The sequence below is a fragment of the Strongylocentrotus purpuratus genome, unplaced genomic scaffold (genome assembly GCF_000002235.5).
Source record: "Strongylocentrotus purpuratus isolate Spur 01 unplaced genomic scaffold, Spur_5.0 spur5_scaffold_20, whole genome shotgun sequence".
Classification (NCBI taxonomy): Eukaryota; Metazoa; Echinodermata; class Echinoidea; order Camarodonta; family Strongylocentrotidae; genus Strongylocentrotus; species Strongylocentrotus purpuratus.
In genome coordinates, this window is record NW_022145606.1 from 33,045,557 (window position 1) to 33,069,695 (window position 24,139).

A 24,139-nucleotide genomic window follows, 5' to 3' on the forward strand; every position below is an offset into this window, starting at 1 on the left:
GAATGTATACTATTATCTAGATCTATTATTTTTAAATTATTTTTAAAATAATTCCGTAAATTGGGGTAAACAAAAAATATTCCACCTTTATGAGCGACAGTGTATTTGGTCATAATTATATAAACATATTACAAAAACAGTACCATAGGCAAGTCAGTAATATACACGCCAATTCCACATGAGCATATTCCAGGTTATGTTACTGTATATAAACAGAATATAATCCAGAGACAACGATACACAGTAGCTGAGTAGCAAGCACACGATGGATGACACATTATTAAGCTATGTGGCCTACTGAACCCAGATGACAAATACAAAAGTATGATCATACCGTTGGGATTTTATAACCTTGGTGATATAACTTGGTTCACTAATAACGACAAGGCACATTTAAAGAGCAATTCTGCCCTTGTAATTAGTTGATTTGGATGAAAGCAGAAAAATAACAAAAACAGAATGGCAAAAGTTTTAAAGGAATTGGATCAATTATAAAGAAGTTATGAATGTTTAAAATAAGAGGTCATTAAATCTATGCGAATCTCAAATTGGTAGTTTGGTAAAATAGGACGTGGATAGCTCTCCCCTTTGCCGTGTACAAAAAAAAAAGTTCCTTTTTCCTAGGGGCACAACTCAAAAAACATTAAAGAAAGCATATTATTGTAGGTCATCTAAAAAGTTAAATAAATTTTAGTCATTTTATATGTTGGAAGGTGGGAACAGGTGGGAAAGTGGTCTAGTACTACATCACATTGACTTTAGCGCTTGAAGTGCCCATACGCATAGTGATTACAACTTTCAGAAAATCATAACTGTTATCAGTTTGCTTCTCTAATTTTTCTGCTTTCTTTTAGATTGGTTGTATATTATGGTTGGATTTTTTTTAACACTAGATTACCATGTCCTCTTTTAGAATCAGGTAATATCATAGGGTTCGAGATTATTCAAAAGTTTTGATTGTGGTATTGTGTTTAAAATATGTTCATGTTTATCAAGATTAGAAATAAATACCGTTAACAAGTTTTGGTGCCGCACTTCAACTTGGCACAATTTAAGGTACCTATACGACCCTTTTTTGTATTGCTTTCTAGTCTCTATAACAAGCTAATCGAGGTAAGGTGGAAGTACCCACTAATCAATTTTATTACCTTTATGTCTATTTGACCTCTACCCTTCAGTAGTGTGGGCAGCCCCATGTTCAACCGTGGGATATCATCACATGCAAATCTGTCAACATATACTGTAAATGCTCCCCATTTTTAATCAATGACATCAAATTCCTTTAAAATAATGACCCACTAATGACTGCCTGATATTGTAATGAGACTACTATACACATATTTACCGTGTTCCGTTGGAATTCAAATGGGGACCATATGCCCGATCCATCCTTTCCTTATTATTCGCATGTTTTTCATATTTCAATTGCGATCTCTTGCAATTGTTTAGCTGTTTCTGAACTATTGGCGAAAATTTATCTATCCGTGTAGCAACGAGATAAAGGGATAAAGGGATCGCAAACATGCGGTAAAAAAGATAAGGCTACCGATGCTATTAACATAATGTACATGGTAATAATTATAACTAAACATACAATATTGGAATACAATGTACATGGTAATAGTCATCACAAATCATACAGTGATGGAATTATCATAAGTGTGATAAAAACATTGAAAGTCTAAATACAGTGGTGGATCTACTAAAAAGCAAAGCATGTATAAATGGGTCCATATTTATGATTGTATATATAAATAAGGATATCTGAATAAACATAAGGTATTTACAACCATCATCCAAAATCTGTGTCTGCTGGTCCAACACCTCTAGAAGATTGGTCATGCAAGACCGACCAGCTACATACCTGTGCTGGTGAACTGAAATCAAACCATTCATCATATGATGGTCAAGCGAATTGATTACGCACAAGGCTCTTTATCATTTTACAAACAATGCTTGTAAGACTAACTGGCCTATAATGTTTACCATCACTTTTGTTACCTTTCCTGAAAACTAGGAACAGCAAATTTCCAGTCCTTGGCTAACTGTTTAATTCAAGAATCAGTTGGAACAACACAGAAATGGGTATTACTAACACATCTGCTAATTATTTGACTAGACGGAGATGTATAAAGTCAGGCCCTGGGTATTTATTAGGCCTAAGTCTTGACAGTTCAAACACATCTTCTGACGTTGTCTGTTTGTTGTCCAGTGGAGTGTCAAATTAAATATCTGAGGGGAGAGGAATATCCTTAATCTTCCTCAGCTTTTTGCGAATCCGTTTCTGTTTTACTCCCATCAAGTTTAGTTTAATTACAGACACTCACACAAGCTGTTGTTTTTTAGTTTACATTTGACCAGAAGGCTCTTGCCTTCTTTTAATTCATGAGGCTATATATTTTTATTTGGGACAGGGAAAACCTGACAATTTTGTGGGTCATCCGTTTGGTGTTGACTTTTAATATATGTCTATTCCACTCTGATATCTAGAGGAACATCGCGTGCTTCTTTAGGGTTAGGAAGACGACTCAAGGTATCAGAAAGAATCATTTCTTTCCCAGGTGGGTACTTTAGCTGGTATTTGTATCCTTGTACCATGATCAGTAGTATTTGTAGACGAAGTGGTGCGCTTCTTAGAGGTTTCTTCCAAATCATCTCCAAAGGCCACTGCAATTTCTAGGTGCATCTATGGTGGACTCTGCATCAACTTTCAGATGCAGCATTGCTTTCCCGCTAAAGCTTCCTATGGCATCAAACTGACCTGGGTATATTCTTTTAAGGTAACTAACACTTGTGATAGGTGTATGTGTAGGTGTGTCCTTGTGCATTGTGTGGATTGTGATAATCCCGAGATCTGTTCACCCTAACAACCCTAAGATAGCTGGTCCATTGACGTCTGCTACGTAGAATGTATGTGCATACCAATCTGGACTCTTGTCTAGCTATGTCTAGTGTACCAACGCACGGTATTGATATTTTGCCATATGCTACTAGCTTTACCGGTGTACGTTTCACTACTTGTCTCCACTTGTCACCACATATTTGTTTGGCTGTACGTACTGTGATAGTATTAGCGCTTGCCCCAGAGTCTATTTTCAGGCATATGTAATGCTGACCTGTTTATGTGGGTATATGATGACAATGTTTGCATAAGCTACTGTACCCTGTAAGTTGATCACTGTACGGGGTCCGATCGTAAGTATGGTGTCAAAATGTACCAAGTTAAGCTATGGTCACAAATAAGAGCGGCGACCAACCGACCAACTGTAGAGCCCCAGCGATGCATGGGCGGTGACCTATCGATTTCCCGTTGGTCAAAATTGGGCGAAATCGGGGAGCTTCTCCGGGCGGCGTCCCGGCAGTGACCGACTGATGATGACCGACTGATGACCTACCGATTCCCGAGCGGTCTCCCACCGGCCACCGGCTGATTTTAAAGAAATTGCCCGGCGGCCGGCTCGTGTTCGGGGGGGGGGGGGGGTACCAAAATACGCTCGGTGCCCGGGCGTTCGCAACCCGGGCACCGACCTAATCGAGCGTTCACCGTTGAGCACTTTAGGTCAAAATATCGAAACCGCTAGGTCTAAGGCTGCCGAACGATTTTGGACTCGCCGCCCAGTGACCGACTGATCTCCAAGCGGCGACCATGGGCCGACCGGCCGGCGACTGCTCGGCAGCCTTTGACCTAGCGGCTTCGATTTTGAACCTAAATCGCTCGACGGCGAACGCTCGATTAGGTTGGTGCCCGGGTTGGGAACGCCCGGGCACCGAGCGTATTTTACGATCTGATTTACGACTACGATCGTTTTTAGCCTTTCTAGAGAACTTAGCCCAATGGCCCTTTGTGTCACAGGCACGACACACATCTTCATAAGCAGGGCACTGACGATGTTTGTGGATACGTCCGTAGTTCGCACATGTCCTTCGTCCCTGATTCCGCTTGAACGAATCCAGCTTACTTTAGGATCAAGCGTTTCTAGGCATTTTATTTTCGACCTTCTACCAAGATAGTCTCTATATCCTTTTGGCTGGTCCAAATGGGATTTCTGGAATTCTTCAATTGGGGTTGAAGTGATTACTATTTCCATGATCCGGTCATCGAGTTCGGATTCCTCGATATCGCAAGTGTTTGCCTTATCCTAGTAACGAATCTTTTTTCTGCCGGTATCGCATCAGCTCTAAGCGATGTACCCGAAAATTGATGTTCACCTTCAACTGTTTTTCTAAACGTCCTTGCAGTGACATTCAGAGTTGCAATACGCAGGGCACCTTGAAGCCGGATTTTTGAAATTGGTCAAGGGGGCCATTTAAGACGCCATTTTGTCCTATAAATATTGTTTGCATCACGTGTTTAGAAAGGATTATCATTTTTAAAAAAAAGAGTGGTTTACAATAACAACCATAACATTTTCTTTCCAATGATACCAAATACGTCCCATAAAGAGACATATACAGTAGAGAGAGAGAAACAAAAATTAAGTCTGGTCATAATATAGATCCTGTACGTTTTCCGCCCATGCATTACACGCATTGTCTATGGGGAAAATCGGGTTCACGCTTTTGGCCCCCAGAACGATCTTTATTTTCTTGAAATATTACAGGCACATTCTAAGTGGCCAAGTGCATGCAGAGCATCTCGAAGCAGGATTTTTTAAATATGTCAAGAGAGCCATTTTAAATGCCATTTCATACTCTGCATAACTATAGTCCGAAAGGTGCTCTTTCGTTTGACACGTAGAAACATGGCGTCGTTGCACGCACATCGTTTTGACACGATTGTATTTCTAGTTGTGTATGTTCTCGTGTGCGTATTGGTTACGACATATTATACGAATGAGTGTAGATCTTTGCGTTGTTAATCTTTGCGTGAACAGATCCTAACCGGCTGGTGTTGATAAAGTTCATACACGTACACCAGTGTACGCTCTCACACATGTGTGAATAGGGACTTTGCGTGGACTGATACATTCGACGTCCATTCAAGGCAGTGCATTAAAAGGACATCGATCGTAGCAATCCCCATTTTCTGTTGTGCGAATCTAAATTAGTCCCTATTGTCATTAGGTGTCTTATGCAATGAAAATGTTGATCACTCTCACTCAATGTCTGACAGTGAAAGTTCTCACACACCAGATATCTGTTAACAGGTTTAATGTTCACACTTCTCATTTAGTTTAATTTTAGTTTTAAACTTTAGTTTAGTTATTATGCAGACCCCTGTGTCAGTGATTGAGCACATTTATAACTTGGTTAGGCTATTTTGAGCGGGCTTTATCAGCCTTTATATGCCCATACACACAACACAAAATTCACGAACATTTAGTCAGAAGATCAAGAACGCAGCATCGTCTCAATGTCTTGTACACTGTGCTGTGTGTCGCACTATACATACGATATGTGCGTGATAGAGCGGCGTAGTTTTTGATAAAATCGTCTTCTAAATTATACTTCCCAACTGTCGTGAACTGGATCAAGTTGTGGTTTTAACAATCAGAATTGAATTTAAAGATCCCAGAAGCTGCCACCGTGATGAGTTTGAGGGTCTTAGTAAGGTAGATAACTCAGGATAATATAGAGTCGGCAGTCTGGTTTGTAATGGTAGACAAGTTTGTTTATTTAACTACGACGGATATCGCATATCGTAGCACAGGTAGTGACCAGATACTACAGAGGTTTGAATAACCAGTGGCAGGGAGCAATTGAAGCCTCCATCATACTTAGATTTGGAAGCCAGAAATCTTCCTCACGTCTGGAAATTATTGAGGGAAGAGTTTGAGCTCCACACTGATCTTTCTGTCTCAGCAGATGACAGAAAAAAGGTAAAACTTTTTCTATACCTGGTAGGAGCAAAGGGTAGAGAGCTGCTTAAGAGACTACAGTTAGAGTCAACCCCTTGTACTGAAGAGTCTCCAGAAGTATATGAACTTAATTTGAAGACAATGTTAGAAGCCCTTGACAAACACTGCAATCCATCCAAGAATGAAATTGTTGGTAGATATAACTTTTTCACGCGCAAGCAGGTTGGTGGTGAAACGCTGGAGCAGTACGTGACAGAATTGAAGTTGCTAGGAGCTTATTGTAATTTCAATGATCTCCATGATTCTCTGATTCGCGACAGAATCATTTGTGGCATCCAGGATGATGAGCTACGAGTGAGATTACTGCGTGAGTCTGAATTGACACTCGATAAATGTCTTCAGATTTGCAGAGCAGCAAACTTGTCGAAGGAGAGGATGACAGTGTTCGACAAAGGTCAGTCCCAAGATGTACACGCAGTTTGGAAGTTGAAGCCCAAGATGAGTGGTAAGACTGTCCAGCAGTGCAAGTACTGTGGTAAATCTCATGTTGCTGACAAGAATAAATGTCCAGCATATGGCAAAAAATGCAATAGATGCCTGAAAAAGAATCACTTTGGAGATGTTTGCAAAACATTACTGTCCAAACCAGGAATGAAAGGCAGAAGTGGTAAGAAGTCATTCCATGCTGTCGATGCTGAGGAAGAAATGCAGGATTCCTTTGTTGACAGATGTGAGATTTGCAGCACACATAGAGCCAGTAGCCAGAAAGAGCCTATGCATGGTCATGTCATACCTGAGAGACCATGGCAAACAGTTGAAAGTGATCTGTTTCAGTTTGACGGGTCTACATATCTCATCCTGGTAGACCTTTACTCCAATTACTTTGAAATCGACAAGCTGACAAGTACATCGAGCACAGCCGTGATAGCAGTATGCAAGCAGCAGTTTGCACGACATGGCATTCCTGAAGAGATGATCTCAGATAATGGACCTCAATTTGGTAGTGCAGAATTTCAGCAGTTTTGTGCCAAGTATAAACTGAGACACCTTACATTTTCTACAAGATACCCAAAGTCAGATGGAAAAGCCGAAAAGGCTGTGCAGATAACTAAAAATCTCTTGAAGAAGTCGGCAGAAGAAGGTGAAGATGTACATCTGGCTCTTCTGGCCTATAGAAACACTCCAGGAGACGGGCTGCCATCACCTGTGCAGATGCTGATGGGCAGAAGGACCAACACCACGCTACCCACTACGAGCAGATTACTTGGATATGTGCGTCAAGAGCTTATGCTGAATATAAAGAAGGAACTGCAAGAACTTTCAAAAACCCATCCCGTTAAGGGAGCACCACGTCCCACACGGTCATTATGTGCAATACCAGATGGGGATATAGTCTGCTTGGCTGAAGAAATCCCCAATGAAAGACTCCTAACGTTAGGTCTAAAATTAGGATTCAGCCAAGCCAGTGTTGCCCGCTTTGAAGCTACGAACGATAGAACTCCTGTAATAACTTCCCTTGGTAACCTAGCTATGTTGATTTCTTGGTTCGAAACCATGGTAGGTGCAGAAACTATCCCGACACTCAGAAGTGCCCTTGAGGAATCGGATTTAGTGTGGTTGGCAGAAAAATATCTGTAGCATTTTTAGTCATACTCGCTCTAACAGAGATTTAAATGCAGAATCCATAATAATTCATGATTGCGAGTACATCAGTGAGTATGCACACGGTTTAAGCAAAGAGTAACGGTTTAAGTTACAATCGGATAATGAACGAGAGGTGTAAAATTCAGTATCCAGTCCAATTACTTTACTGAGTGCGGTGCATATAACTAATGTGCGAGCTTCAAAAGTTGAACTACTTGTTTTTATAAAACTGGTTGGCAATATGATCACACCGAAAAATAATCAAAATACCTGATAAAAATGCCAAGAATCGCAAAGACATGTGACATGTGCTTTATTATTGAATTATTGAATAATATTACAAAAGCGCAACCAAACAGTAAAATGCACATCCCATAGTGCGCGCATCATTGTCCTTCATTTGAAACTGCGTGAATTTCATCGTGTATTAAGTTTCTACGCAGCAGAGATACGCATCTTAACCGTGCATTATCTCTCCTATTCGTGGATTATCACTTTTTGCAAGAAAAAAAATGATGCATGGTCACATGTTGTGATAATATACCAATTACATTCTAGAGCCCGTTTTTGTATACATGTGAAAAAAGACCTCTAGAACACTCGGCACAACACTACAGCGTATTAGCAAAAGGCTATCAGCAATACAATTTGTTGATGGTGGTGTTAGGCCTTATAATGTTTTATTTTGTACCAAACAAAACATTACAGAGAGTAATATTTCAATGTACTGTAACCACATGTGACCCTAGATTGTTTTGATTTTTTGTTGTAAATAACCATTTCAGGTCTTCTTTATTTTGTCATAATAATATAAACATATTCCCATTTTTAGCATTTGCCTCCATTTCTGGAGGGAAATACATTGTTTTCTAATATTTTCTTCTATTTGTAAACGATAATTCAATAGGTAAAAAAAAAATATGAAGAAGTCTCTTTTTGGTTGTTTTCTTTTTAAATTCTTTTCCAACAAAGCTTTTGTAAATAGTAAAAAGTGCATAATTCAAAATAATATCAACATCTTTGTCCTTCTTTGAATTAAAATCAATACCAAGCAATAGATGACATGGTTTGAAATTAAAATAAGACATGAAATATTTCTTTATATTCCTTTCAACTTCATTCCAAAACATACTGACTTCGTTACAAAAAAGGAACATGTGCGTACAATCACCTGTTTGATAACAATAATAACATTTATCATTGGCATTAAATTTCCATTTAAACAAATTATATGGTATTGCTAAAATATTATACATGAATTTGAAATTGAAATTAATTAGTAATTTCTTTTTTTACTTTTTAACTTAAATAACAGAATATCTGACCATACAGGCATATATTCAATTTCCAAAGTATTACGCCAAAATTCCTCCGCTCGAGATTCTTCGATTTTTGTTTGAATTAGCTCATGATATCTTCTTTTAGCTGTCAACTGTCTAACTGAAATCATATCCTCAATCAATTGTATATCATTATATGGCACTGTTTTTTTTTAACTATGACCAAATAGCTTGACAAAGATAACGAAGTAGAAATCAGTTACAACTTTTTCTTGTAGCATGGACCTAGATTGACCTCCCATAGCTTAATGAAACATTTTCAACGTTGCTTTATGTGCATGAGGTATCCTTGAACAGCAAATTGTTTACGGAATTTCGTAACAAAATTGACATACCTTTTTGGTTGGAGCCGAAAAAAATATATAGCTACAAACAATTTTTTTTATTTTTTATTGATGATTAATGAGCATGAGATGAGTGGATCTTAAAGAAAGTTAACAGCAATCTGAATTAACTCGTGTATTTTGATGGAACAGTGCAATTGAAAATGGTGTTTCGGACGTTACATTTTCCGTTAACAATGTAGACCCTCATTTAACCCACTAGAACAATACATTATTGAGATTGTATATGTTTTGAATAAGCTTGTTAGTTACTCCAAGTCATTAAATTAAAAGAAAATATAATTTAATTATAGTAGCGCTAATATTAGAAATATACTCAAAATTTGAAAAAGTTGTCTCATTTTCCGTAAACAATTTTGTAACGTCCCAAACAACTTTTAATTTGAAGTAGCAGAAAATATATGAACTGCAGGACCTATCTATCGTAACATTTTTTAAACATTTCATTGCAATACATCACTACAATACTATTTTATAGTTAAAACCAATTTTCTGTTAACAGTTGTAACGTCCGAAACAAAAAATACCAATTAAATGATGATAATCCATATTTTAGGGTATCTGGAGTGAATAAATCATTATGAAATAAGTTACTATAAGTCTTAACTCAACTCAAAACACATATCAGGTCTTTGAAATCCAATACTTTTGTGTAAGCTCAAGAAGGGTGTTTCGGACATTACACTATTTGATTGTTAACACATAGTTTGCCAATTTCAACTAATTTTCGATCATAATGTGCAAGTTACGATTTCACAATGCATACTCCTGTTAAAAACACTATTTTTATAATTTTATTTAGATTTAAATATAAAAATATGAAGAAATATGATGCAAAAATCAAATTTTCCGTAAAATATCTAAATTTTCTACAAAATTGACTTATAAAACCTAAAATATTGAAGCCACACTTTGTGATGTCCGGCATGGCTGGCCGCTTTAGTATATCCTTAATTGTAATTTATCCGAAAAAATCTCAATAAAAGTGACTCATAACAAATATTCAGCCATTTTAAAAGCACTTTCTGGTATGCTGTTAGCACGTTTCGGACGTTACAATAAACTGTTAACAGACATTTTCATACTTTAACTAGTTTAAATGAGGGGCAAAGACTGATGTAAGAATAGCAAATTTCAATTGTTCAACCTCTCCTCTTGCTATTTACATCGCTGTGTGTTCGCAAATCATCAGGTTTTCATTTTTACAGAGGTTGTTCCAAATGATGTCATATAGCCAAAGATTGTATGGTCAATCTGAACTATTTGGTAGGTTACAAAAGCTCAAAACCACCCACTTAAGCAATACCCAGTGTACATGTACATGACATGGGTATGTTACAGGCATATAAAGTTGATAAAATCAAGCAAATTAAAAAGTTTTTCTAAAAATGTATGGGGAATTTCATCTGAAAATACATTTTTTAAAGGGCACTCAGTACACGTAACTAATCTGTGTACAAGGGATTACTACTGCCATTATTCAATACTGAAAAGAGCATTAATACCTTATTTAATGATCCTAAACATGCAGTTTCTTCCTCAAATTTATAAGCTAGTGTGAAATATAAATGGGCTTTAATACTACTTGTCCCTTTTCTCTTGCCTATTCATTAAAGGGATCGTGTAACAATGTTAAATCTGAGATACACGGCCCTACGTGTTATCAGTGTCTGTGATATGGTGAAATATTGAAGCCCTAAAAAAATTGCGCTTCAAAATGATCAAGAAGTGCCTCAAAAAAGTAAAAATCTTTGAGTGACCGGTTTTTCCATACTAATTTACCCCAATAGACTGTAGTGTTATGAAAACCGTCAGGCGAACGGTTTTCAAAATTTGTAATTCCAATCATAAATATCTTGATAATCAGGCAGGCGATCAGCTAGTAAAAGTCATGGGGTTCCTGACTGACCTAAAGGTTTATAATTATCATTGCATCATGAGCTAAATCCAGAATTTTGTTTCAGAATCTGAGACAAAGTTACCGGATCCCTTTAACCATCGTTTATCGTTAAACAGAGAAATTTGAAGGATCCTGTACAAAAATTATATTCTATGAATCTATAATGTTTCACAGATAACTAGAATACTTGATTTACACTCCGAACATCTAATTGGTATCCACATACCTGTTGGGGCAATCTAATATACATGTTTAACCTATACTGTTTGTCACCTGTGATATCGGCACAGCAAGAGTTATAAGATCAATAAACCAACCAACCAATCCATTCACCCATCTATCCATCAATCGGTCATCAAGTAAATAAATAAATAATTATTTAAGAGCATTTAAAAGTGTTGTCTTTTGAAACAGCCTCCTTAGACAAATAGTGGTAAAGGATGATTGTTACTAGTATTAAAATCTAAAACATACACAATTTTAAAGTTACATGTATAATGTTTCATTCTCAGGATGTACAATTGATAAGAGTTTCCTTATTTCTTATTACTTTAATTGCTGGGGATACTTCTTTTCGTTATATTTCAGACAAAATATTTGTCAATGTTTTGCGTACATACAGTACATGCATGTGTTAGTGATATTATTGAATGACACAATATATAGTTGAAGGCAAAGTGTAACATCGTGTAACATCCTAAACAAAGTATAGCATACATTGTACACTGTTGTTCATAACATGCAAAGAGAGAATGTTTGTAAGTAAATTTTCTGAGGAGTTTTGATGACTACAAGTCTACAATTGCTATTAGCTTCATATTTTGCTCTGTTAGATCACATAAGCATTTATAACTAAACGTTCTTGAAATGAACAGTATACCTTACAAAAATTGGGTAGTCGATGAAGACAAAGTAGGTATATGTGCTAAACTAATCAAAACTGCACAATTTTTTCCATAAATGTATTTTTCTGCAAACAATTAATGTAACTTAGGTCAATAATACCTGAAGAAAGCAACTAACTTGAATAAAGTTATGATGTTAACAGTGTGTAACGTCCGACACACCAGTGGTGTGACATATGCAAATTATTAGGCAATGCACTGGTTCCCCATGTTTGGGTATGTATTTAACTTATATCATCGGTTCTTATATTAAAATAAGTTTGACACAAGAAAAAAGCACTTTACCTATTGAAATAAAAACTTGTTATTGTCAAAACCCTAATTTAGAGCTATTTTTCCCTTTCAAGGGATACAAAATCTGTATTTTTCAAGATAGAAACTCAAAAAATTGCAGGAATTATCTCTAAAACATATTCTTAAAGACCAACATATTTGTTGCTGTAGTTAATAGCAAATGAGTTTTATATCACAGTTATTAGATATGCTATAGTTCACAATAAAATTGTAAGAACTCAAAGTATTCATATCTGGTGAATAAATAGGGAGATAGATTAAGCTCCGAAATTTGCATTTCTCAAAAATATGAATAGTCCTGATCCTAAAAATACACGTTTATAGTAAGTAAATATAATTTCATTTTCGAACCTTTTGGGGACACATTTGGTATATGTTAAAAAAAACAGTGCCATATACAAACGCTGCGGATCTAAATTTACTAAAAGTACTAACATATTCCCAAGTGATTGAATCGCTCTTCTATTACGTGCATATTGACTATACCACCTTCCATCCTTAAATAATATGTTCGCACTTAACTCATTAACTGGTAGAAAACCTTTACCATCCATTAAATCCCCAACAACAAAAATGTCAGAATTTATCCAATTCCTATAAAAAAAAGCATTTTCCTTTTATACCTTACATTTGTATTCAGCCAAATTATTTATCTACGATAGCTGTCAAAAGTACATGATCGAACCTTTCTTGGGTAGTAACAGCTTTTATAATAGGAAAAAGGTCACAACTAAATTATAGTAGAAATAAGGCATCTTTTTCTCCAGAAAACTTGCGTTTGTTGTATTATATTTACAATTCATTATAACTGCTCAAACCAATACTCAAACATACATTTGCAACCTGCGTTTAATTCATCGTTTAGATATTTACAAAACCAATTTATATTTAACGATGCAACCTATGTTTGAACATCTCACATAATCTAAACCACCTTCTTGAATACTATTTAATACGTTTGACCTTTTAACCTCTGCAGGTCTGCCTTTCCATAGGAAATCATATGACCCTAGATGAATTCTTCTAAATGAAATTTCAATCGAAGATAGTGATTTACTCTGTATGAGGCTTTTTTCAGCAGTTACTCCAAATTGAATAGCCAGTGATTTCTCGCACAATTCTCTGCAATATGTAATTTCTTTATTTAATCTCGCAATGTAATGGTTAGGAAATTGGAATAATTTATAGGTATCAATACCTTCGTCATATAAGTGACTATGGTCTGAAGGTGGGGATTATTGTAGAGTCATTTAATACAGAGGACTAAAACGGATGCATTATCTTAGAATTTTTTTTAAACACTTATGTTGGTGTTGGTTGCACCATAATGGTTTTGTTCTACAAATCAGTAATTGAAAGTATCGTGGCGTTTTATAATGTCGTCTGGTACAATCTTTTTCTTCAAAAGGAGACCTTACTTTGTCCAATAGAATTATCAAACAGGCCGAAAAGATAATAGGCCAACAATAAAAAAGTTATTATAGAAAAATATGCAAAATCCATCCGAAAGAATAATAAGCACCTCTTGAATGAGGGGGGGGGGGCACAGGGCTCCCACTTATTAAAGTACACCAAAAGTGCACCTTTTTACATAGGAAAATTACCCTTTTACTTTGACAAGTGCCCCTATTACTATGAACAAATGCCCCTTCCCCTTTTCCACTCTGATGAGTGCCTTTTTAATTTTGACACGTGCCATTTTACTTTGACAACTGCCCCTTTTACTTCGTAAAAAGTGTCCCTTCCCCTTTTAATAACTACCCCTCTTTAACACGGATAAGCACACCTTTTTTTACATTTGCCTCTTTTCCTTTTTAATATGTGCCCCTTTTCGTCATGATAAGTGCACCCAGTAAAAGGAAAGAGCTCCTTCCCCTTTTCATAAATGGCCCTTTTCCTCTCTGAGTAGTGTCCCGTGTGTTTTAAAGGTAAAGACCAGTTTTGGAAACGCCCCCCTCTAAAAAAAATGAAATGGGAGATCTTATTAACAATCATCTGAAAGAATATGTTCTGACTAATACGTGATCATACAAATTTTGCCGAGAAACCGCCTACTCATTGATATATTTGGTAAGTTATTATATCTATTTGGACCTGATAGATATAACGCACGTGTCGCACACATGTGCGTAGTCCCATATACATCTTTCTTTGTACAGTGCTTGTAACTTTACCAAGACTGGGCCAAATTTCTTATCATTTTGATGATTCCAGAATCTTGCAGTACACACCAATACTTATATACTAGATGATCAGCCTTTTCTGATCGCCGGATTCCACAATGTTTCTTTCACAATGCAAGCGCATAGCCAGAACTGGTCTTTATCTTTAACATGCGCCTCTTTTTCTTTTTGATACGAGCCTCTACCCCCTCCTCATAAAGCCCCTTTCACCTTCGATAAATCAAATACCCCTATTAAAATCTGATCAGTGCCCCCCTTTTTTTAAACAAATGCTCATTTTCCTATATTATAAGTCCCCATTTTTCATTCTCGTTAGTGCCCCTTCTCATATCTGGTCAGTGGCCCTTTTTCACATCTGATAATTTCCTTTTTAATACGGAAACGTGCCCCTTTCCTTTTTTATAAGAGACATATTCCCTTTTCATCCCCTTTTTTTCCTCTTATACATTTCCCTATCATAATCTGAGGGGTGCCCCTTTTTCGTCGACAAATGCCCATTTTCCATTCTCATAAGTGCCCCTTTTTATCCCTGGTGAGCGCCTCTTTTCAGGTGTAAGGAGTGCACCATTTTCAGTTTTGTGCTCAATATTCTTTAAATTGATTGTTAATTCACTCGCTTTCTTTTTTCCTGCATCTTTGAGAAGTCATCACTTACTCAAGATCTTCTCAAGAAATATATGTTATTTTCACCTTTTTAGGCAGTATCGTCTTCGACCTGTCGTCATGGCGATCACTTGCTAACAAATGTGATGAAGGCAGTTGACCCCCCCCCCCCACAAATAAAATTCAAACGAGGTTTATTTCTAATTCGATATCAATAATTAGCAAATGTTGCTGAAATGAAATAATTTCCCGATTTTTGTTCTTCTTCTCATTTTCGCCCATTATGCCAGAAGGGGGAAAGGGGAGGGGGGGGGGGGGATTCCCGGTAAAAAAAAAACGTGTTTTTCCCAGAACTTGGATTCATGGATGTTGTACCTTTTGGATCCAAGCTCTTCATACATATCAGTAGATTACAACAGTGATTACCAAACCATAACATTTGTTTTTCTTCAAAAACAAGGTTAGAAAGTTTGCCAGTGTATTATTTTGAGAAACTGTTTTGCCCAAATGTCACATCTCATTTTTTTAATGAAATACCAATGAACGCGAATAAAATGTGATCAATAAATGCCATCTATGGTCCCATATAGAAATAATACATTATGTTTTAGTTTTGTTTTTTCAAAAAACGTGTTTTTCCCAGAACTTGGATTCATTGATGTTGTACCTTTTGGATCCAAGCTCTTCATATATATCAGTAGATTACAACAGTGATTACCAAACCATAACATTTGTTTTTCTTCAAAAACAAAGTTAGAAAGTTTGCCAGTGTATTATTTTGAGAAACTGTTTTGCCCAAATGTCACATCTCATTTTTTTAATGAAATACCAATGAACGCGAATAAAATGTGATCAATAAATGCCATCTATGGTCCCATATAGAAATAATACATTATGTTTTAGTTTTGTTTTTTTCAAATTTTGTGTGATATATGTGTATTTTTGGAAATGAGTCATTTAACTATTCTCTATCTGTAACCAACAAAAATTACGATGGATGTGGCTCTTGACCTATAGCCCTTGATTTCCTGCCAAGGTATTACTCTAAGAGTGGAATTGGTGTGAGGAGGAACAAGGTCATTTTGAGAAATAAACCATAGGTTTTTATTTGTTTGTTGAGTTTGTATAAACACAGATGAAGTGTAAAATCAACAGACATATGGAAGCATTGTACACATCGAACAGTTAGACTCATGTGCAGGGTCCATGAAATTGTATATATCCGTGTAGCAAAGAATACTTCTGCCCTTCCAAGCATGGCCCTGTTTTCTGGCCAAAATAAATTCATTATCTTTTTTAGAGCTTCAGTCTTTCTATCTCTCTCAAACACGAGCTATCAATTCTATTTCAGACTCTCTCTAAGAGTAACCACTTCCGGGATAGGATTTTCACAAATGTTTATCACACATCCGATGCATCGATGAACATGTTTAACAATCCGCAACATCACGAGTAAAATGGCTATGTCTTTAATTCAGTCCAGATTCTTGTGCCAAATTATAGGTTTTGTCTCCACATCTCCGGAAACTAATTGTGAAGCATTCCACGATGCTCAATCATTAATACACCTGAAAACCTCTTTTGCTTTTAGTTGAACATTCGTACCAACAGATAGTCCATCCTTCTTACCGGTACCCTCATCTTGTATATCGCAACTTGTGATCCCTTCATAAAAAAACCCTTTTCCTTGTTATCGCCATTGTGTTACTGTATCTCTGGGCTAACTTTCTAAAATTATGATCTGCATTAGACGTCCCTAGAAGTAACACATTGATCACAAAGTTTTAGTTATTTGATCTGTCTAATGCCTCTTGCTTGGCAGTCATCTCCAATGACCAGGCTTCCAGCAGAAGAATAAAAATCACTTTGCATGCCCTAAATCTATTCTACTCGTTTGCATTTTTAATTGCTCGTTTACATGGGGTAAGGAGAGTGTGTACGATGTTTATCAGCGAGTTGGTGATGCGATAGATCAACATCACCTTTATAGCCTGTGCCCTGCATTCTTGTAATGTTAGCCACTTGAGCTGCATGGTTTCAGCATGGCTGCTACGCTGCTTGTCCTGCGGTGGTCATTGAAGATAAAGCGGACATAGTGTCGTTGAACAATTTCTTCCTCCTTGGCGTATGCTTGCGTGGGAGGGTCCTTTCCGATGGTGGCATACTCCATGATTGGTTGAAGGAGAGTATTGGAGCACAGTTCTTTAACTTTTCTAGGACATGGTCGGTTATTCCTTCGAAGAAAGACATGGGTGGAGTTGGCCTTTTTGATGACAGTGTTGATGTGTTGGTTCAAGCTGAGGTTCTTCTGAAACTCAACACCTTGATACTTTGATGTATTTTTGTCATCTAATATTGCCCTAGGATTGAGTAGGATTTGATGATGGGTTTGCGTTTACTACTTTACTTTACTTTAATCCAACGATGTTGTAGGTCTAAGCATGTTCCTTGATCCATGATTCTTCCATGGTTACTGCTATTTGTGAAATGAGGAGATTATGTGCTAACATGAGTCAACAGAAAACACCTATCATATCATACTACTGATAATACTTGCAGCAGTGGTATATCACCCAAATTTGCCGGTGGCAGTACAGCTAATCAGAGGAGTACCAGATAGGTCTACAAAAAGTTCAAGTTCAAGTTCAATTTATTTCTCCACAGATGCAAAACAGAGGGAGCTACATAAAATAAAATACATACATACAATACAATACAATAATAGAACATGTACATCATATATAAAAACGACTCTAATTGGAGCAATGTATGTTTTTAAAAAAATATCAGCAAATGTGGAAGGGGTAGTCAACAATAAAAAATGATTTGTCGAGGACTACTCCCAATAATACAAAAACATTATACAATTACAACTTAAAAGTAAATATAAGGTAAAATGATGGGGTGGTGCCAATAATGAGAAAGAAGAGGGAGAAAAATATCAAAGACAGGGGGAAAAGTGCATCTTCCTTATATGTTAATGTTGTAAAGGATGGATTTTTATCAGGAATAATCTTAACTTAGCCTAAAATGAATACAATGAAGAACAATTTGTAATGTCAGGTGGAAGATGGAGTCTCGAGTTGCGGTGAGCTGGCGCGAGCTTGAACTCGCGTAAACTCGCCAGAACTCGCTTGAAATTCACCAATTTGTATGATATTTGCATGAATTATCACACGGCGCATTATCGAGTTTCCTACGATGGATGTACGAGTAACGACTTGTGTACGACTTGTACCGATCTACCAACAAGTTATCAAGATCTTCTAATGAGTGATAAGAGTTTTAAACAATTCATATGCGATCAAGGGGCGGGAAATGCATCAGTTTGGCCAGGGGCGGCCAAGCGACTTCCGAAGTTGGAGGGGGAGGGGGCACCAATAAATAAGGGCACCTTCAAAGGGAAATCTCAAAGCGAAAATAAACAATGTTTTAGACATTAGTATATACCCTTAGATTGTGATTACATTATCAGGGATGATTTCATTTTTTTCCTTCTCACTTTGCACTCAGTACAAGATATTGTTTAAGCATTATACTTTGCAGTTGAGTGTAATGGTCCTCAAAATTATTTGCGACCGAGCGAATGGAGCAGTGCGAAAAATTACATCTTATAAAGAGCAAAAAGACCTATCCTGATGGGGTTCTATGCAGATTTATTTTATAACGGAAGACCGAAAAGACCTTTGATAAGTAACATTAGTATATCATCTATAATCACGAGAGAGCAACATTTAGGAGAAGGTCTTGTAAGTCGATTGAAATTAGGGGCGCGTTTAATGAGAGGAAAAGGGGATACTTATCAGAAAAGAAAAGGAGCTCGTTTCAAAGTACAAAGAGTAATTATCAGAAATGAAAAAGGGGCACTTCTTACACCTTCTAAAAGAGACACTCACCAGGGATTAAAAAAAGGCACACATGAAAATAGGAAATGGGCATTTGTCGACGGATAAGGGGCCCCCATCTGATTTTGATAGGGACATTTATAAGAGGGGAAAATGGGCTTTTATAAAAGGGGATAGGTCCTTTATTAGAAAGGGAAAAAGGGAACATGTGAAAATATAAGATGCGCGTATCCGAGTTATTTATTAACATATTATTAAAATAAAGAGGCACATCTCAGATTTCAATAATATAAATTATCAGAGGTGAAGGGGGCACTTATCGAAAGTGAAAAGGGGCACTTATTGCAAAGGAAAAGGGGCACTTTTTAAAATAAAGGGGACACTTTTAAGAGGTGAAAAGGGGTAGGGGAACTTCCACAAATTAATATGGGCATTTGTCAAAGATAAAGGGCCACTTTTCTTATGTAAACAGGGGCGTATTTCGAGTACTTGAAAAAGTGGGGGCACTGTGCCCCCTGCCCACTCTCTGCTCCCCTGCCCCCCGGAGAGGGTCACTGCCTCTGATTTTGGCGCTCTCCAAAATAAAGATGGATGCCAGAAGCATATTTGCTCGATATGTTGGAGGAAGAACAGACCTTGATCCTCTGCAAAATTGTAGGCCAGCTGACGTATCATGGTGCGCTCGTCATGCTCGTTATGCTCGCCCTTCACTGTGCTCATGTTTATACGAAACTCGCCTGAAGTCCCTGTACTCGATCTAATCTCGCGTTATTATCGTAGGCAACTCGCCATGACCCGCATCACGATCGTCGTGCTCGTACTCCACTCTTGGAAACTCGATTAGCACTCGCGTATACTTGAAGGTGAAGTGAAAAGTGAAAAAGTGAAAAATTTGAACATGTTCAAAATTCTGGAACTGCTCGCGACTGCGAGGAGAGCCGTGGAATGATGTAAAAAGTTACGCCGAGCCATACCGAGGTGTCGCGCGTTATCCCGAGTTACAAGAAGAGCTATTCGCGAGTATTGCGAATGCCTCTTTGAGGCAACTCACCACAACTTGCCATAAGTCACTAATACAACTCGGCTATGGGAGCCCTGCTTGCTATGGGTATATGGAAGCTACTTGCATTTCTTGTAACATATGAATGAATAGAAGAGTTCAGTATAAAAAGGTCATCAAAGACAGGTGGCAAGTTGTTATGTTTGTACTGGAACATGAATTGACCAAGCTGCATAATATATATATATAGAATTAACATTTAAAATATTCATCCGTTTAGGGGTGCAGTGTGTGCTCGGTAAAGCAGTGCTAGCCGAGTTGGAGCCTCGAGTTGTGGCGAGCTGGCGTGAGCTTATGGCAAGCCGTTTTATCACTAAAACATATTTCTTGATATCAAGAATTACCATTGCTTCACAACGTAAAATAAGTTCTTGCTATCAAGAATTGATTTCTTGGTATCAAGAAATATGTTTTAATGATAAAACTGCTTGCCATAAGCTCGCAACAGCTAGCCACAACTCGAGGCTCCAACTCGGCTAAGTGGGAGCCCTGCTTTAGAATATTTGGTTATCAAGCGTATGGCTTTCTTTTGAAGGACTAAAAGTCTATTCAGAAGGGTTACTGGGCAGTTGCTCCAAACAATATTTGCATACGACAAGTAAGGAAGCAGCAATGTATTTTAAAGGTTACATAATAGGATAGTCCCTTAAGGGAATTTCAGTCACAACGTTACATAAATCAGAAGACTTTTTATCAATAATAACAAATTGTTTACGATTATTTAAATAATTTTCAAACCAATTCGAGGAAATACCTCTAATACCGTAAAATGAAAGTTTTTGTAACAAATATGAATGATTGACACTATCGAAAGCCTTCGAAAGATCAAGGAAGATAACAATTGAAACCAGTTTGCTTTCTATTGCACGGGATACATAATTCATGATTTGTATTAAAGCCATTGAGGTTGACTATTTCTCCCTGAATACAAATTGTTTTGAAAACAAAATATTATTTGTATCAATATAGTTAATGAGTCTTCTGTAGACAAGTTTTTCTGAAATTTGGAAAATACTGGCAAGATAGATATTGGTCGATAGTTGTCTAAACACTCTTCACCCTTTTGAACTACTTTGGCAATCTTTAGTTGATCCGGTATTTTTCCAGAGATAGAGGATTCACGTAAAAGACAGCACAAATGCTTTGTATACAAAAATTAGGTCTTTTAAACAAATGTTGGATGTATATCATCGTATCCCGCACTTTTACCCACTTTCAATTCTTTAGCACAAATAATTATTTCTGATTCAGTTACAGGTTTAAGAAATAGAGAATTAATATTATTGCCTGTGAGATAATGTTTAAAATCTATTCTCAGTGAAGGTATGGACTGATTCCCAATAGAACGGCGAATTGTACTGAAATACTCATTCAATTCCTTTGACATTTCGAGTTTATTGGTTATCTTTATGTGATCTGTATTATAGGATTTCCCGGTGAAATTCTCGAGTTTGTCATTCGAATTCATTTACTTTGCATTTAAGTTAGCGCAGATCGGCTTTGCCATGCCAATTATCATTCAATTTTCCCGTGTTGGTATTTAATTTAGGATTTTGGTCGAAGGGTTTCATAGATCTGCCATTTAATTTAGAGACTGCTCAACTAGCATTCAAATTAGTCATCTCTTGTCGAGACGTCATTTTTATCATTCAAATTAACACCTGTCATTCGTATTCGAGTTATGTTTATTTAAGTTATGAATATTAGGGGGGGAATGCAACACACGTTTGCAGATTTTAAAAAATGCAATTAAATGCATGATTTGCCATTAGGGTCTTTTCTGTTCATCCATTTTTTAATTTTGAGGGCAATGCGTCATTTTTATCATTCAAATTAACACCTGTCATTCGTATTCGAATTATGTTTATTCAAGATAGGAATGTTAGGGGGAAGAAATGCAACACCTGTTTACAGTTTTAAAAAATGTAATTAAATGCATGATTTGCCATTAGGGTCTTTTCTGTTATTCCATTTATTAATTTTGAGGACAATGCATATGGGTGTAGTCAGACATTAGGCAAAGAAGGGGCGAAAGCAAGGGATATGGAATTTCTGCACGAACATGTTCATATACCCCGGAAAAGTGGGGATACAATAATACCTACCCTAGTCACAATATTGTTCTCTTCCTCCATAATGAAATTGTGATACATTTATGATGAAACACAAGACAAACAACTTCCTTACATGAAAATTTACAAAAATATTGAGACCATCAAGTCCGTAGTTCTAAGTCGTTTTTTATTCTTCTTAACAATCAAACATAAAGGATGATGACTATCAGATAAACACCCAAACACCCTCCAGTTCAGTGAGCGTCGACCAAATTAGGGCTAGGTCAAGAATTTGTATCTATATCGTTCTATATCTATCACAGAAAGTAAGCAACGTAGGTTTCTAAGTATATATTTTGATATGTGTATGTATTTAAAATATATTTTAAGATGATGAAGCAGATCCTAATCAAATGATTGGTCGAGAGCGTACACGTGACCAGGCATTATTTTGCCTAACACGTTATTTTGATAATGACCGGCCATTAGTAAAATCATGTTATAAAACATCATTTTATCAAACATATAAAACGTCATCTTATAAAACAAATAATACACATCAATTTGTTCCAAACTCGTACCTTCAAAACGGTCCGAACACCCTAGACTATACCCTCGAGCGTGTTAGATTGTTCCAAAGGTACCTTGTGTGGGTAATTCTCACTAATGCCCTCACTGCTGTGTATTTTTTATACTATATATAACTTTATACACTAATAAACAAAGAGTCGATGGTCAACAGTCAGACACACACAGTGACACTGCATGTGTACTGACACTCAGGCGCGTACGCGGGGGGGGGGGGGGGGTAACCCCCTTCAGTTTTGTTAATGTGTGTATTTTGGAGCAACCCCCCTTGTTTTTCTTTTATTAAAAAAATGATTTAATTTTTTTTTATACCAATGGCTGACCTAAAAAAGCTGATCTTAGCCCCCCCCCCCCCCCCAAGAGAGCAAAATGTCAAATTTGCAAATTTCGAGACGAAAAACAAACAAAAATGTCCTCTTATCTCCCCTCCCCCCCCCCCTACTTTTCTTTCTATGCTCATTTCTCAGCCCCTTTTCATTTTCTACCAAAATCGTTTGGCACATTTAATTTATTTGTAATCTTGAATTTTCAGTGCAAGTAATATTGGATTCTGTGAGAATGTATTCTTTATCATTACCAGGACTCAAGCTTATCTTTAGTTAAAGGAATTTTGGTTGTACAAAAATATGTCATACAAAAATTGCCGATACACACAGTGTTAAAGAATCACATGCACTGAATAGTTAGTATGTTGAACTATATTCTATTCGTGAAAATACATAGGCCTATGCTAATGTTTTTTTAAACAATTTTAGTTCTAATCGATTATTTCAGATAAATGAAGATCTATAGACATATTTATAACTAACGGTATACATGGTAAACATTTTTGGAGTAAAGTCGAGCCTTAATTAGCCACGCCGACCACAAGCCGGTGGCTACCCCGAAACTGTGGCTGCAGATACGGTATGCGCTTGCCGGGCTAGGCCAGGTCGCCGGTGCCGGCGCTCTTCGTTAGGGAACGCGTGGAGCTAGCTCACCCGGCTCATCCCACGCGTATTCCGCACAAGCATTCCACGGTATGATACTATATAATACACATTGTTAGCATATCTTGGTTATGGTCATTGATACCAACATCAAATATTGTAAAAATACACCACAAATATACATGCTATCAATCAGAACATAAAAAGAACATTACTTTAATAGTAACAAATGTGAAAACCCTTTTTACCATAATTGACAACATTTTTTATTAAAGTAGCATAGTAGTTCCCAAGATAATGATACACCGCATACGTGAACATATGACTTAAAACATCTTGTGTTGTGTTGTGTTGTGTTGTGTTAAAACTTAAATGTTTCTTTGTATTTGTCCAATTGTTTTTATTCTTTCCTGACCTCAATTTTTTATATTTTGGGGCTTTTGTTCTAGAAGTGAATATCATGGTAAGGTAAGTGCATGATGTAGTCATTGAACAGTGGTACATGTAAAACATATGGTATCAAGATATGATCTCAAAACAAAAATAAGGAAATGATCATGAATAAAAAGAAATCAAAACTGGTTAACAAGTTGTAGTTTTGTTATTTCTTAGTTGAGAGAATTCAGTTTGTGTCACCAAGCTGAGAAAGTCC